Here is a 14,557-nt window from a genome sequence, read left to right on the forward strand (position 1 = left end):
TGAATTACAGGTTCCCGACTTGGGACAGGCACATACAGAATGTGGCGGAGTTAAACTAGTTTTGTTGGCGCCAAACCCTCCCCCTAACCTGGGACAGTGGTGTAACGGTACAACATCAGAACAAACTATGCAAAACAGTAAACGAAAAACATATATGAGAAACAGTAGAAAAAGACCACTAAATTACAGGCTCCTGACTTGGGACAGGCACATATAGAATGTGGCGGGGTTAAACTAGTTTGAAGGCGCCAAACCTCCCCTAACCTGGGACAGTGGTGGAACAGTACAACATAAGAACAAACTATAAAAATCAGTTGAAAAGGCTTAACTCATCAGATGGATAGAAATAGAAATATATCCAACAAAAACACAAAGTGGACGTGGACGGGTACTTGTACATCCCAACAACAAAAAGACACTTAGCACAGATCTGAGAGTACTCGCAGTTACTGACAGCTAGTTCAAAGCCAATAACAACTAATAAAAAAATCATGCATCTAAGACTAAATTATCAATCAGTACACATCCAACATCCCATGGATTTAGACGTCATAAACAGTCAGAGAAAAACATGACCTTGTGCAATGCCAAATACAGGTATCGACAGATTGTAGAGCCATGAATGTGCATATGTATATAACAATGATATTTAGTTGGATTTTAATTTACTGATTACAAAATCAATATTAATACCAATAAATCAATATTCAAAGATCTAATTACAGTGTTGAATTGGTAACCTTTTCGAATAAGTTTATTTAAAGGATCGATAAGTTTACCGCAATCGTTTCTAAATTTCCGGGCTCGGAAAACAACATCTCCGTAAAAATGAGGATGTGCTATCCCGTTTGAAATAAGTTTTCTACGGTTACAACCAAACTTCAAAACCAAATCTTTATATCTATGGAAGAATTTAGTAAAGGTTTTAAGTAATTTGTGGTAATGAAATCCCTGACTTAATAATTTACCAGTAATACATAGATTAGGTTCATTAAAATCCAAAACGTCACAACAGACACGGGAATAGCCAACGAGTTGTGATATATAAACACCATAAGATGGCGCCAAAGGAATATCACCATCCAAAAAAGGAAAATTAACAATAGGGAACGAAAAATCGTCTCTTTTGTCGTAAATTTTAGTGTAGAGTTTCCCGTGAAAAACTGAAATATCTAAATCTAGGAAAGGACAGTTATTACCGTTTATATTTGGTTTATTTAAAGTAAGTTCCTTTGGGTAAATTTCGGCAGTATAATTAGAAAATTCTTGATTATTTAACGAAAAAATATCATCAAGATAACGGTAAGTGTTGAATTTATCAATTAAGTGCAATTTAGACGGGTCTTTACTGAGTTTGGTCATAAACTGTGATTCATAACAGTACAAGAAGTCTGCTATTAAAGGGTCGCAATTGGTGCCCATAGGAATACATACAACCTGTCGATAAACTTTATTGCCGAAACGTACATAAATATTATCAAGGAGAAAATTAACAGCTTCAAGCATCTCATCACACCTCCAGTAAGTATATCTAGTATATTTACCTTTCTCATTAGAGAAGAAGGCTTTAAATGAGTTGCAGCAAATATATTTGCATTCAGATTTACCAAACGACCATTTAATTAAATAGGAACACTTTTGTTTGATAAGATTGTGTGGAAGTGTAGTGTAAAGAGTTGAAAAGTCAAAACTATCAACAGAATCAAAAGGACCACGAAAAGCACGTAATTTATCTAAAACATCCAAAGAATTTTTTACACTCCAACTAGTTAAAAGTACTGAAAGATTAGTTGTAGAACACTTATTAGAGGCCGAGATGAAACGATATTTCACTGGATTTTTGTGTAGTTTAGGTAACCAATACATAGTAGGGATCTTCAAATGTTTAGAAGAGGCCTTAAGTTGTGATGTGGTTATGCTATGTTTGTTAACTATATGACTCTCTGTGGAGCGCACGGACTTGAATGTAGATGAATTTAAAATTTCATTCTTAAAAACGTCTGTGTAGTATTTACGGCATACCACTACCACAGTGTTGGCTGCTTTGTCGACCGGTACAAGCACAAACCACTTTGAAAGTACTTGAAGTTTGTTTCTTATTCTAGAAATAGGCGTATTATGTACTCTTTTATTTATTTCTGAATTATTTTCAAAATGTGATATTCGAATATCCACAACATTCATGTATTTATTTAAATAAGAATCAAGAGATTTTTTATCAGATTTTTTTCCCTTTTACACCAATTTTTACAATACGATGAAAGAGCATCTTTTGTGACCTGACGACACTGTTTCTAATCTATGTTAGATGGAGGACGATATTTTGGTCCTTTTTCAAAAAGTTTTTAACCTCTCGGTCTTGAACGATATTGAGGTCACCCGTAATAACATGGCCATAGGGATCATATCTAAAATTCGACGATTCACAGTTTCAAGTTAGAGGAGTATTATTTTCTACATTGACGTCTGATGTTACTGACGTATAATTAAAAATTAAACTTTTGCTTGGTTTTTTGTATGTATACGAAATAATAGGTGGTTCTTTGTTATCAAAATAGAGAGGTATAAAGTTTTGAATAGTAGAGTCATTAAATATACTCGATAAGTTGATGAAATCAATACCTCTGTTAATATATTTAATTTTTAGAAAGTGCCGTTTATGATCTTCATGTTTATCGATACGCGGGAACAGCCTATGGTGGCAAAAAGCTGTAATTATACGCGAATATTCATAGATTGGGCTAAAGAACGAGATTGTGTCACACTCCTTGAAAATATCATGTAATTTACTAATTGGTATTTGACCCAGTTTACATAATAATTGATGCCTACCATTGTTTTTAAATATAGATAGGAGATCATCAAGTGTATAATTTATATTCGTTGATTACGATTAATGGTAATTTTCAAACTTTATTTTTGCTTTTGTTTTAAAAATTTTATTTGTTTTTTTTCGCTGAATACTTGTTTTGTTTAAAAAAAACCTAGTCATGTAAATAGCTATAACCTTTGTTAAATAACTAAAAAAAATATTTTTCCTTCAATGAATGTGTCATTCGTACTATATACTTCTGTCTAAAGCATGTCAGATGAAATGGAGTAAAACAGTAATTTCTGTCAGTGAAACTGATGCTTCATATGTTTGCAAAACATCAGTGAACAGGCTGTTATGGCCTCGTGCTAAAGTTCTGAATAAGTGAACAGATGTTACTGTTGTTTAAATATAGATAATTAATTCATTAATGACAAGTTCAGTTTAACATTTCATGGTTTGTAATACAATAGTATCATAGGGTACGTTAATTGTCTGTATTTTTTTTTTTAAATAAATTTTTTAGATGGTGAAATAACACTTTCGTGTTTCCGAAACTTTTTAAACAAGGGATGTATAAGTACGTAAACACGTTAGGTGCTATATAAACAAAAGGGGTCATAAAGGAACAGCCGAATTCTCCTAAAGTCAATTTTGTCTGAGGGAGTTGGAGCATTAGTTTATGTTTATAGGTTAGTGTGTACAGTACTACAGAATGCATACATGAGATTATTAAGAAAGCTTATCTTAAAAAGTACCTAAAGTAAAGCTAAATATGTACAAGTGATCCGACCTTTGCACGAGGGAGATATATTCTTTAAATAATAAATTTCAAAATAGCTGAGATATAAAGGGAATATTGGGACTTTCTGCTTACTCTATAAAGAGATACATATTTAAAAGAAGAATGTGTCTGAGGACACGAATGCCCCCGCTCAAGCTTTGCAATTTTACAAGTTAAAAGGGGGCATAACTCTAGAACCGTAAATGATTCACTGCCCAAATTCGAAATATGTCTGTGTGTTGTGGTTCTTAGCATTGTGTATGAATTTTAAAAGAATTGGGAAGAGGAAAACATAAGTTTGAGTGCAGAAACAAAAGAATTTGCAATTTTCCAAGTTATAAAGGGGTATAACTAGAACGGTAAGTGACTCACTGCCTAAATTCGAAATCGAAGCGAGTTTTGATTCTTAACATTGTGTATGAGTTTCATAAATACTGGATAAGGAAAACTAAAGTTAGAGCGCGGAAACGAAACAAATTTCAATTTTCCATGTTATAAAGGGGCTTGACTCTAGAACGGTACATTGTTGTAAGTGACCCACTGCCCAAATTCAAACTCTGTCTGCGAGATTTGGTTCTTAGCATTGTGTATGAATTTCATAAAATTTGAATGAGTAAAACTTATATTAGAGTGCGAAAATGAAAATGGAGCGGGCGGATGGATTGACGGAAGGACGGACGGTCAAGGATAACACTTAATGTCCCTATTGCCTACGGCGGGGGCATACAAATAAAGAGATATGGAATGATTGCCAATGAGATAAGAATCAATAAAAGTCCAATATAAAGTAGATTTAAGCAACTATAGGTCACTATACGACCTTCAACAATTAGCAAAATCCATACCGTAAAGTTTACAATAACAGGCCTTAACATGTCAACAATGTGAAACAATTCAAACGAAAAATCCAACGGCCTGATTGATGTACAAAACAATAAACGAAAACCAATTTTGAAAGACAGCAACCAACGACAACCATGGAATTACTGAAAGCAAAAGAACAAACTGTAAAAAGCAACTGATATAATTTTTATTATTCATTGTTGGGGAACCTTATCGTATTTGGCACAACTTTTTGTAAGTTTTCCTTCAATTTACTTCAATTTTGTAATATTTTATTTGGCTTTGTAACTCGTTATATTTGATTCGGCTTTGAAACTCGTAATATTTGATTTGGCTTTGTAACTCGTAATATTTGATTCGGCTTTGTAACTCGTAATATTTGATTTGACTTTGTAACTCGTAATATTTGATTCGGCTTTGTAACTCGTAATATTTGATTTGACTTTGTAACTCGTAATATTTGATTCGGCTTTGCAACAACTGTTTTGATTCGAATACCACTCATGAGTCCTATATAGACGAAATGCAAATCTAGCGTATAAAATTATAAGCCTAGGGATAGTTTCAATAAGCTGTCTTTGGATGGTCTTACGACATATCTTAGTCCCAAGTGGGTTTCACAAAGTGGTTCTAACTTTTAGTCATAAATTAGGACTACACGAGAGGTGTCTTATGATGGTCTTAGGATCCAAAAGAATCTGAAGCTCTGATTTTGTGAAATTGGGACTCCTTGTCCTGCTGATAACTAAATCTTTGTAGGTTGACGGATTATTAAAATAATTTATCAACAATGAACATTCGATGTATTTCTAGCAAGAATGCACGATTTTATCCTTTATCCTTATTATAACCGATACAGTGACTAATTGAATTCAACTCACTTGTACAAAAAAAAATTGTCTTCGTTTTATTCTTTTTTTTTTTCTACACTTTGTATTTGAATTTTCATACGTTTATTGGTGTATTATAATTAATAGGTTATTTAAATTACACTTATTTTTTTTATATAAATTTTGCAAATTATCTTATTATGGAATATTAATAAATACGTTTAGTAATTTATGAGAAACACATAATACATTTACATGAATTTTTCCATAAATCCATGTTAATATTTAAAAATTTAAAGAACTTGCGACAAGTTTATGATATCTTTGCTCATATCATCCTAAGACAGCTTCGAGGCGAGGTCTGAGATATGTCCTAAGATAGTCATAAGACATGTCCTAAGATATATCTTAAGACATGGCTTAGGATTGCTTCATGAAACCGGCCCTACTACCTTAACAAAGATATATACGTGGCGATCGTATTTGTTTACAAATTAACCATCGTAGGATATATCCTAAAGTTCGGACCATCCTAAGGCCATCTTAAGACACCTAAATAGGTATCCTAAAATTAGGACGATTCTTAAGACTTTTCCTAAGTTACAACATGTTTGATAAACCCACTTAGGACAACGTGATCTTAGGACATGTCCTCGTCCTAAGAGCGCTTCGATAAACAGGCCCCAGAACAAAATGTAACTTTGAGATTTGAGTGTACTTAATACTTTCAATAAAAATCTTTAAAAATTGGTATCAATATCAATATCATGAATAGAAAGTTAGGTACACCTTTTATATTAAAGCGTGTTTGGGTCCGTTGCTTTGTCCGTGAAAGGTATAATACAGAAACAAAGAATATATCTCGCTTCAAGTTTCATTATTTTTATATTTCAAAGCTAAATGTTTATATATTAACATTTAAAAATTCATATTACTAGAAAAACAAAACATACAGGTCAAGTGAAATAACTTTGTAATGAGTCTTCTACATAAGAAAATGCCTGTACCAAGTCAGGAATATGACAGTTGTTGTCCATTCGTTTGATGTGTTTGAGCTTTTGAGTTTGCCATTTGATAACGGACTTTCCTTTTTGAATTTTCCTCGGAATTCGGTATTTTTGTTATTTTACTTTTTTCATAACAGTGTAGGCTTGTTTGAATACAAAACATTGTGCAAAATTGATAAACGTCTTACTCATAAACGAATTTGATGTTAATCATCTTATTCATGAAAATCCCTCCTTCCCTTTAAGTTCTGCCGAAAACACTTGACGATCTTTAAATGCATAAGTTTAAAAAAAAAATTGTAATGTTTTCAGTTACTTTTAGTCTTCAAATTCTTTGAAGTTTGTAATCTGGATTAACTTTTATTTACTATGTGAAGAAGAAAAAATATTTGAAACATATTTGTGGCTGCAGGTAAAGCAACGCTCGTTTGGAACACTTGTTTGGGTGTAAGCTAAGCACACAGAGGAAAAAAAAGGGGGGATAATTTCTTTCTGCCCTATCGCGAAATATTGTCAGAATTTTTAAGTATTTCACTGAACTTTCCAAAACTCGCCCCGACAACCAATAAGACTAGATCATTATAAGTATTATAAAGACACAACATATACCAAATGATGGTAACTAATTAGAAAAAAAACATTTGTCTTTCCCAATTCAACTTTCATCGGTTCATCTTGATTTCAACAGCTCCATCCCCTTCCCATTACACACACATCAGTTACGTCAAATACGTCTTGGGAATATTCCATTTTTACTCCACGTTCTATGAATACCATCTGATTTGTTGAGTTATACAGCAAACTTTGCGGATATATCGGATAGGTCGGAGGAACATTCCATTTATTATGCTGTTAGTTCATTGGCTGCTCTATACATATAGAAGCACCACAGGAATACTTTCATTTTATTTGTCGTGCTAATCAAGCGGACCTTGCTCAGCGTCAGTGTATTCGTCTGGAATATTTTATTTTAAGTCTCCATGGATTACTATCATGCATTCCTCCTTGCTTGAAGTTCACGTAATAAATATGTGAAATTTGTATGATATAAAATATAAATTAAGCGTCGCAATGTGAAAAAAACAGTATCTTAAACATGATTTAATTTGACATAGATGAACTCAAACACGCGTTAAGTTAAAAGTTAAGAAAGTTGAGCAAATCTTTTACATAAGCCGTGTTCTAGTTTACACTTCCATATATATATATATATATATATATATATATATATATATATATATATATATATATATATATATATATATATATATAAACGAGGAAATGTGGTATGATTGCCAATGAGACAACTATCCACCAAAGTAAAAATGAAGTGAATGTAAGCAATTACAGGCAAGTGTACGGCCTTCAGCAATGAGAAAAACCCATACCGTATAGTCGGATGTAAAAGGCCCCGAAATGAAAAATTTGAAACAATTCAATTGAGAAAACTAACGGCCTAATTTATAACAAAACAATTATGACAGACATGAACCAACGAAAAACACTGAACTACAGGCTCCTGACTTGGGACAGGCACATAAAGAATGTTGCGGGGTTAAACATGTTTGTGAGCGCTCAACCCTCCCCTAACCTGTATGTGTATATATCATGTCACCGAAAATTTGACTGTTAGTAATTTTATGAATACGTCGGAGGAACATCAGAAATTTAATTATATGTCAAATACTGGGAATATTCCATTTTTACTCCATGTCCTATGCACAACACCTGAACAGGCGGATACCTAGTTGAAATTAAACAAAAAAATGGAACTCTTTATTAGAGAAGGTTAAAAAGGCCAAGTTGGTATTTTTGAATTGTTTACATTGTTTTTTAGGCTTTAAAAGTTTAATAATTACATTACATGTATATTTCATTATAATACGTTATTTTGATTGGCTAACAGCAATCTCGCGTCATTCTGTAATTATCCTTCATTTCAAAATGAAATGTAACATTCATGATAACACGAGCTACCACAATAAAGTGCACAGGTAAATAAAAGAAAAACATGATAGAAATCGATTTTTCATGATCCTGGCAAAAAAAATGTAATTAAAAGTATTGAATGCTTCTCTTAGTAATTTTATAGGGTTGTAAAAGCGTTGACCGTGCGCACATTTTTAGAATGAAGCGCCGAAATACAAAATGTACTTCGGTCAACGCTTTTACAACCCGATAAATTTACAAAAGGAAGCATTCAATTCTTAAATGAAGGTGCAAAATATAGGATTTTATGCATCTTATAAACGTGCTTTTACTTAAATTACATACAAATTATCACAAAACAGTCAATTGTGGTAGGTGCAAATACATGTGGATCTTTTTTGTGGATAAGCATAATAAATTTCCCCGAAAAAAAATCCACAGAAAGATAAAAGATTTATCTTTTTAAAGCACTGATTTGCACCTCTGCCCCCGGCGACAGTTTTTTGGGAACTAATCCTAGAAATGGGGAATCATTTCATCGAAAAGACGAAGTCGAGAACACCTTTTTATAATCAGGCGTGTTTGTGTTGACTATTTTGTCTATTTTTATTTATTTAGGCTACAGGTTGATATTATAACATTAAAATTTTACAGTACTAAAAATGAAATACATGGGTCAAGTGTAGAGTGTGTTTGAATAACATTTTTTTTTACTAAAAGTGCTTGACGACAGACTTTACCAGTGGATCTTAAAAATGCATAAATTTTTATGATGTTATTTCATTGGCTGATTTAAACGTGTAGAAGATTCTGAGGAATGTTCCATTTCTTTTGTCGTGCTCATCAAGCGGGCCTTAACTTAAAAGTTAAGAAAGTCGAGCACACCTTTTACATAAAGCGTGTTTGAGTTAATGAAAATATGGAACAAGAAAAGAAATGTCAATTCATGAGCTGTTTTTACATATTTAAACGGTATATTTAGGATTATTCTTAGAAAAACGAAATATGTGAGTATATAGAATACCATAACTTGGGTGTTTCACGTTTAAACTCTCCCTCTTTTTCACTTTTAACCTAATAAACGCATTTAGTTCAATTACGGATAATGTACCCTTTTGTAGTTTCAATGCTGAACATATGGAAATTTTATATAAAAAACCCACAGCTTTTCCCCTTGCACTCATATATTTGAAACTTCGGTGTTTAATAGATAGAGGATTATTGCAAGCAGTGTTAGCAATGATTTCCCTAAAACAAGTATATAAATAAAGATATTGGTTAAAACAAGATTAAAAATGGACTTATTAAAGCACACCTTCCAGGGTGCGCTCGACTTTAGAGACTCATCACTAGGTTTTTTGGAGTGTAAAGTTTTTTAAGGACTTTTTGTAGAGAATAAACACTAGCACATAATTGACATACAAAAAGGTAATCTGTGTTTACAATTTTATAACGAAAATCTCTGTTTTAAACTCTGTTGGTTTCTTGCAAAAATCTTGGCTTTATCTGCCACCAAATCTCCATTTTCTATTAAATGCAATGAAATATTTAATAGCATTCTTTGAACAACGTTTCCCTTTAGTATATGTACAAAATGGCATGTCACTTTAATTCTGTATTTCTACTGTTTTGATATTGTAGCACTTTGAAAATTTCAAAATACACAAGCCTACAGAAGGGGACATAAAACATTAAAATAATCTTTCTTCATCAGTTTCTGCTATATTATTCTAAACCATTTCTCGTTCGCGAATATTTGTACAAAGTTCTTTAATCTTTTAAGATATAAACTGTGGATAATAGTATACATAATTCAAATTTCCTTTCTCAAATAAAAAATAAACGCCACGATATAAGCCAATAGTGCTAAAAAAGTCGTAAAACATCAAAAATCAATTAATCAATGTTTAATCATTTGTACGTTATATGCACGAATAGAATAGAATAGAATAGAAAATTTTATTTTAAGTCGGGGTTTCATGAACATTACAAACATAAGCTCTGTAGAGCTTTTTGCTGACATTAATAACAATAACAACACATACAATATTAAGACATATAGGACATATAAAACAAACACATTAGACATACAAAGTAAGACAGCTATATTGTATAGCAAAAATGTTCATATGCTACATATAAAAGCAAAGCACAAACAAGTAAAACACTAAACTAGATTATAAGCACGTGCAAAGCAGACGAAACAAATAAAGCAAAAGCAGTTCTAAAAGTTGCATGGAAAACATAAAAAATCAAAAGCTTTATGATGTACAGGAGCCACATCTGCATGAGTTGCCATTCCAGTTGTTGATCATACTTTTAAACTGGTTCAGGTTCGACTGCGCACGGATCGCGTCAGGCAGCTCATTCCAGAGTGTAAATCCAGCATACCTTAATGAATGAAGTCCAAATTGTGTTGTCCTCACCTGTGGTACTTCAACAGTATGTTGCTTTCTAAGAGTAAGGTATATTTTTAAAAATTAATAATATCATGGAGATAAACTGGTGACTCTTTGTATAATATTTTTAAAATTTCTATTGCCATCATTCGTAGACGTCTTATTTTTAAAGAAGGTAAACCAGATTTTAACAAAAGAGTTTCATAGTCACTACTAACATCTTCATAGATGAACCTCAAGGCACGTTCTTGTAATTTTTTAATTTTTTTAGTGTTACCCTCCCCACAAAAATGCCAAACAACAGGACAATAGTTGAAATTAGACAAAATATATGAGTGATAAATAGTTTACATTTCCAAGTTAGATAGATGTTTTCCAATTCTTTTTAGTACATTTAACTGCCTTGATGCTTTTTTATAAATTTCAGAAATATGTGTTTTAAACTTAAGTTGATATTCTATTGTCACTTCCAGGAACTTTACCTCAGTGTCACATAAAATTTCATTCCCATTCAAATTGAATTTAATATCCCCACTTTTAGATTTATTGCCAATGGCAATGGTCTGAAATTTATCCGGATTAGCTTTCATTTTGTTAGTAGCAAACCAATCAATTAAAACTGCACTTTCCTTTTCCAAAGATTTAACTAATCCGTTTAGATCTGGTCCTGAGTGTGACAATGTATTATCATCTGCATAGTTGTACAATCCATTTTCTTTTACAAAATTGAAACTGTCGTTAAGAAAAATATTGAAAAGCACAGGACCCAAGATTGAGCCCTGCGGTACACCTTTGTAAATATCTTGCCAGGTACTAAGGTATGGACCAACTTTTACACATTGTTTTCTGTTCGACAGATAGTTGTCAATAAGATTTACGAAGATACTTAATGTAAAAAAGATAAGTATTTAAAAAAAATCAGATTAAAAGTCTAACCACAACAGCCATTCATTTGTTCTTAGTAGTACCATTCACTCAAATAAAAATGAAATACTCGTGAACAAGACAATTTCCATTCATATTTAAGTATAATGTTGCTTATAATTGTAAATAGAACATCTGAAATGCTGCTGCCACGGTCAACTCATTTACCTTGTTCAGACATTTTTAACATAGACATGACGAACGACTTAATTACTTAATTGTCATAGTTCGTATACAACATTGATATTAAATTTACACTGCAAAGATAAGCAATGTAATTAAAAATCCCGATTATGATAATCCATTTTAGAAGATTTATATAATTCAAACGGACCATACAGGAATTTTTTAAACTGCGCTTTTATTGTAAAAAAGTACAACGAAAAATACGTAACTACTTAAAAACTACACCTTTTGAGTGACGCGTCTTATTTTTACAGTACTTTATCCCCCATGTAAGGACGACAAGGGAAGGCAAAATCGTGTATATTAGGAATACATGTAATACTCATTTCATACTTCATATACGTTCCGGCATAAACGGATACGTGCTCGATGCACGAGTTCTGCAACAGCTCTATTTAAACGAATCGCCAATAGAAATATATTTTTTTCTTTTAAGAGCTAATGAAGTTCAACAGTTACCTTGGACGGATATAGATTGTATGATTATTTTTCAGATGTGAAATAAGTTTAAAAGCTTGATATTAACTTCATAAAAAATGTTTTAGTTTGTGTAATATATATCATTGTGTTTAACGGTTTTTTTAACGACTGTTTGTGCACGTGCAAATAATAAATAATTTCTATTTGCGTCATTTACATATAAAATTTTGGTGAATTCGATTGCTCATTTATAGATACCACCTTGAAGTGTACACAATTACGTTATTGTACTTGTTTTAGCATAAAAACATTATTTCTAGCCAAATGCGTGCATTAATATTCGTGAATATATATTACAACTCTAAAGTGCGATGGTCACGCTAAAGTGCAATGGTCTACGCTAAAGTGCGATGGTGCAAAACTCTCAAGTGCGATGGTTGTTTGTTTTTTTAAGTGAGATCATATGACACGCTAAAGTGCAATGGTGTAGCGGGAATGGGGTTCAGGCAATGGTTTTTGTTTGTTCCTGTGTTCCTTTTAGTTTTTCGTTTTGTTTATAAATCAAGCCGTTATCTTTCTCTTTTCAGTTGTTTTACACTGGTTATAGTGTGGCCCTATATAGCTTGCTATACGGCGTGTGACAAAAATCCATGTTAAAGGTCGTGTGGTTATTTATACGTACATCAACGACATTTCGTCTTGGGTGGATAGTTGTCTCATTGACAATAATACCACATCTTCTTATTTTTATTTAAAGTACGATAGTTGTCAAAATAGTGTAAGGAGTACATTGCAGTAGCTAGTATGTACTTTATGTACCTGTCTCAAGCGAGGAATTTGTAATTCAGTGGTAGTCGTTTGTTGGTGTATTTCATATTTCGTTTTTCGTTTATTGTTTTTTTTTTGCATATAAATATGCGACTCATTTCACAGAAAAACTTACGAGAAACATTCTCGTAAGTCATGAACAATTCAGTATAACTTACGATCAATTTTTATCGTAAGATTTTTTGTGAAAAGAGCCCCAGGCCGTTATTCTTGTTTGTATTGTTTTACAATGGTCGTTTTTAGGCCCTGTGGTAAACACTAATTAACCAAAATCAATTTAACCTCTTCCGGCACCGACCAAAAATGTTTGGGATTGTCATCATTTGTTTCTCTCTTCATTTTTTCTTGTTTAATAGAAACCCTTCTATATTCATCTGGTTAACGTTGCTAACGTCCATTCTTTCGCGAACAAACGATCTTTAGCGTATTGTGGCATCGGACTTTAGCGTGTTCCATTAAATAGCACAGACCATCGCACTTTAGCGTGACCATCGCGTTGTAGCATCCCAATGAAGTATGTTAATAATAAAATATTTTGGAAATGGTAATAAGTGACGTCCAACCAATATTTCCCACAGAACGCAACGAAAAGTTAGCGTGGGGTGCAAATACAACTTCAAATAATCGACGTCATCAGTGACATAAGGTCTTTTTAATCGATTTTTAAGCTTTGCTATACAATAAAAGGGTTCTTGCCTGAATATTGGTGAATATTATCCCTGGTATAATATATATTGCACTTGCAAGCTCATGCAATTTTAAAATCTAGCCGGGACGTTCCCGATGACGTTGCATCAGAAGGAAGAAAAACCCCTAGATCCTTGCATTTTTTTTTATTAACATTAGAATTCGATGTAATAATGAGAATAACTTATCCAAGAATTTAAATACATGTGTCTTGACCGAACAGCAGTGATAATTCACTCATGCAATGCGTGTATTCTTGATTTAAAGTCATATGATACTTCAAATTAAAAAAAAATAAGTTAAATATGTGTTTATACTCGAAGGGCTAAGTTTTATTCTAAAACAAGTGGACTTTATTGTAAAATAATAATCCTTTATCTTATCAAAATCTTAAGAAATGTACTGCTTTTGAATTATTGTCATCCCGTACTCTAATTCGCCGATAGCTTTTCCGAATGCAGTGAACTTAATCACGTGACCTCTCGTTAAACCTTTGGCTACCGCACAGCGCAAGTGCGAGGGGAAACCGTGATGAAAGAAAGGGTAAACAAACGTCACTGGAAGGTAGATAATGTTGATTGCTTCTGAAAGAAAAAAATTAATACACAAAATCATTTTACAACTGCTACGATAAAGTTTAATTAACAAATAAAAATAGCAAATATATCTATATATATAGAAATAAATATAAAATCGCTCTATCAACTCACTTATTTTCACGTGCTCCATGATTCTTACTTGATTGTTTATTAAGTTCATAATCGGTAAACTTCGGAAACAAAACCCAAAAATTAATTAGTAGCTAATTTGTAAACTTTTTTTGCAAAAACCACTGAATGAAAGATTTTTTGTCGATTATAATACGTTATGGATTTGTAATAAAGGTAATAAAAACGTGCATAAAGGAC

Source organism: Mytilus californianus, unplaced genomic scaffold (assembly GCF_021869535.1).
Source record: "Mytilus californianus isolate M0D057914Y unplaced genomic scaffold, xbMytCali1.0.p SCAF_1, whole genome shotgun sequence".
Classification (NCBI taxonomy): Eukaryota; Metazoa; Mollusca; class Bivalvia; order Mytilida; family Mytilidae; genus Mytilus; species Mytilus californianus.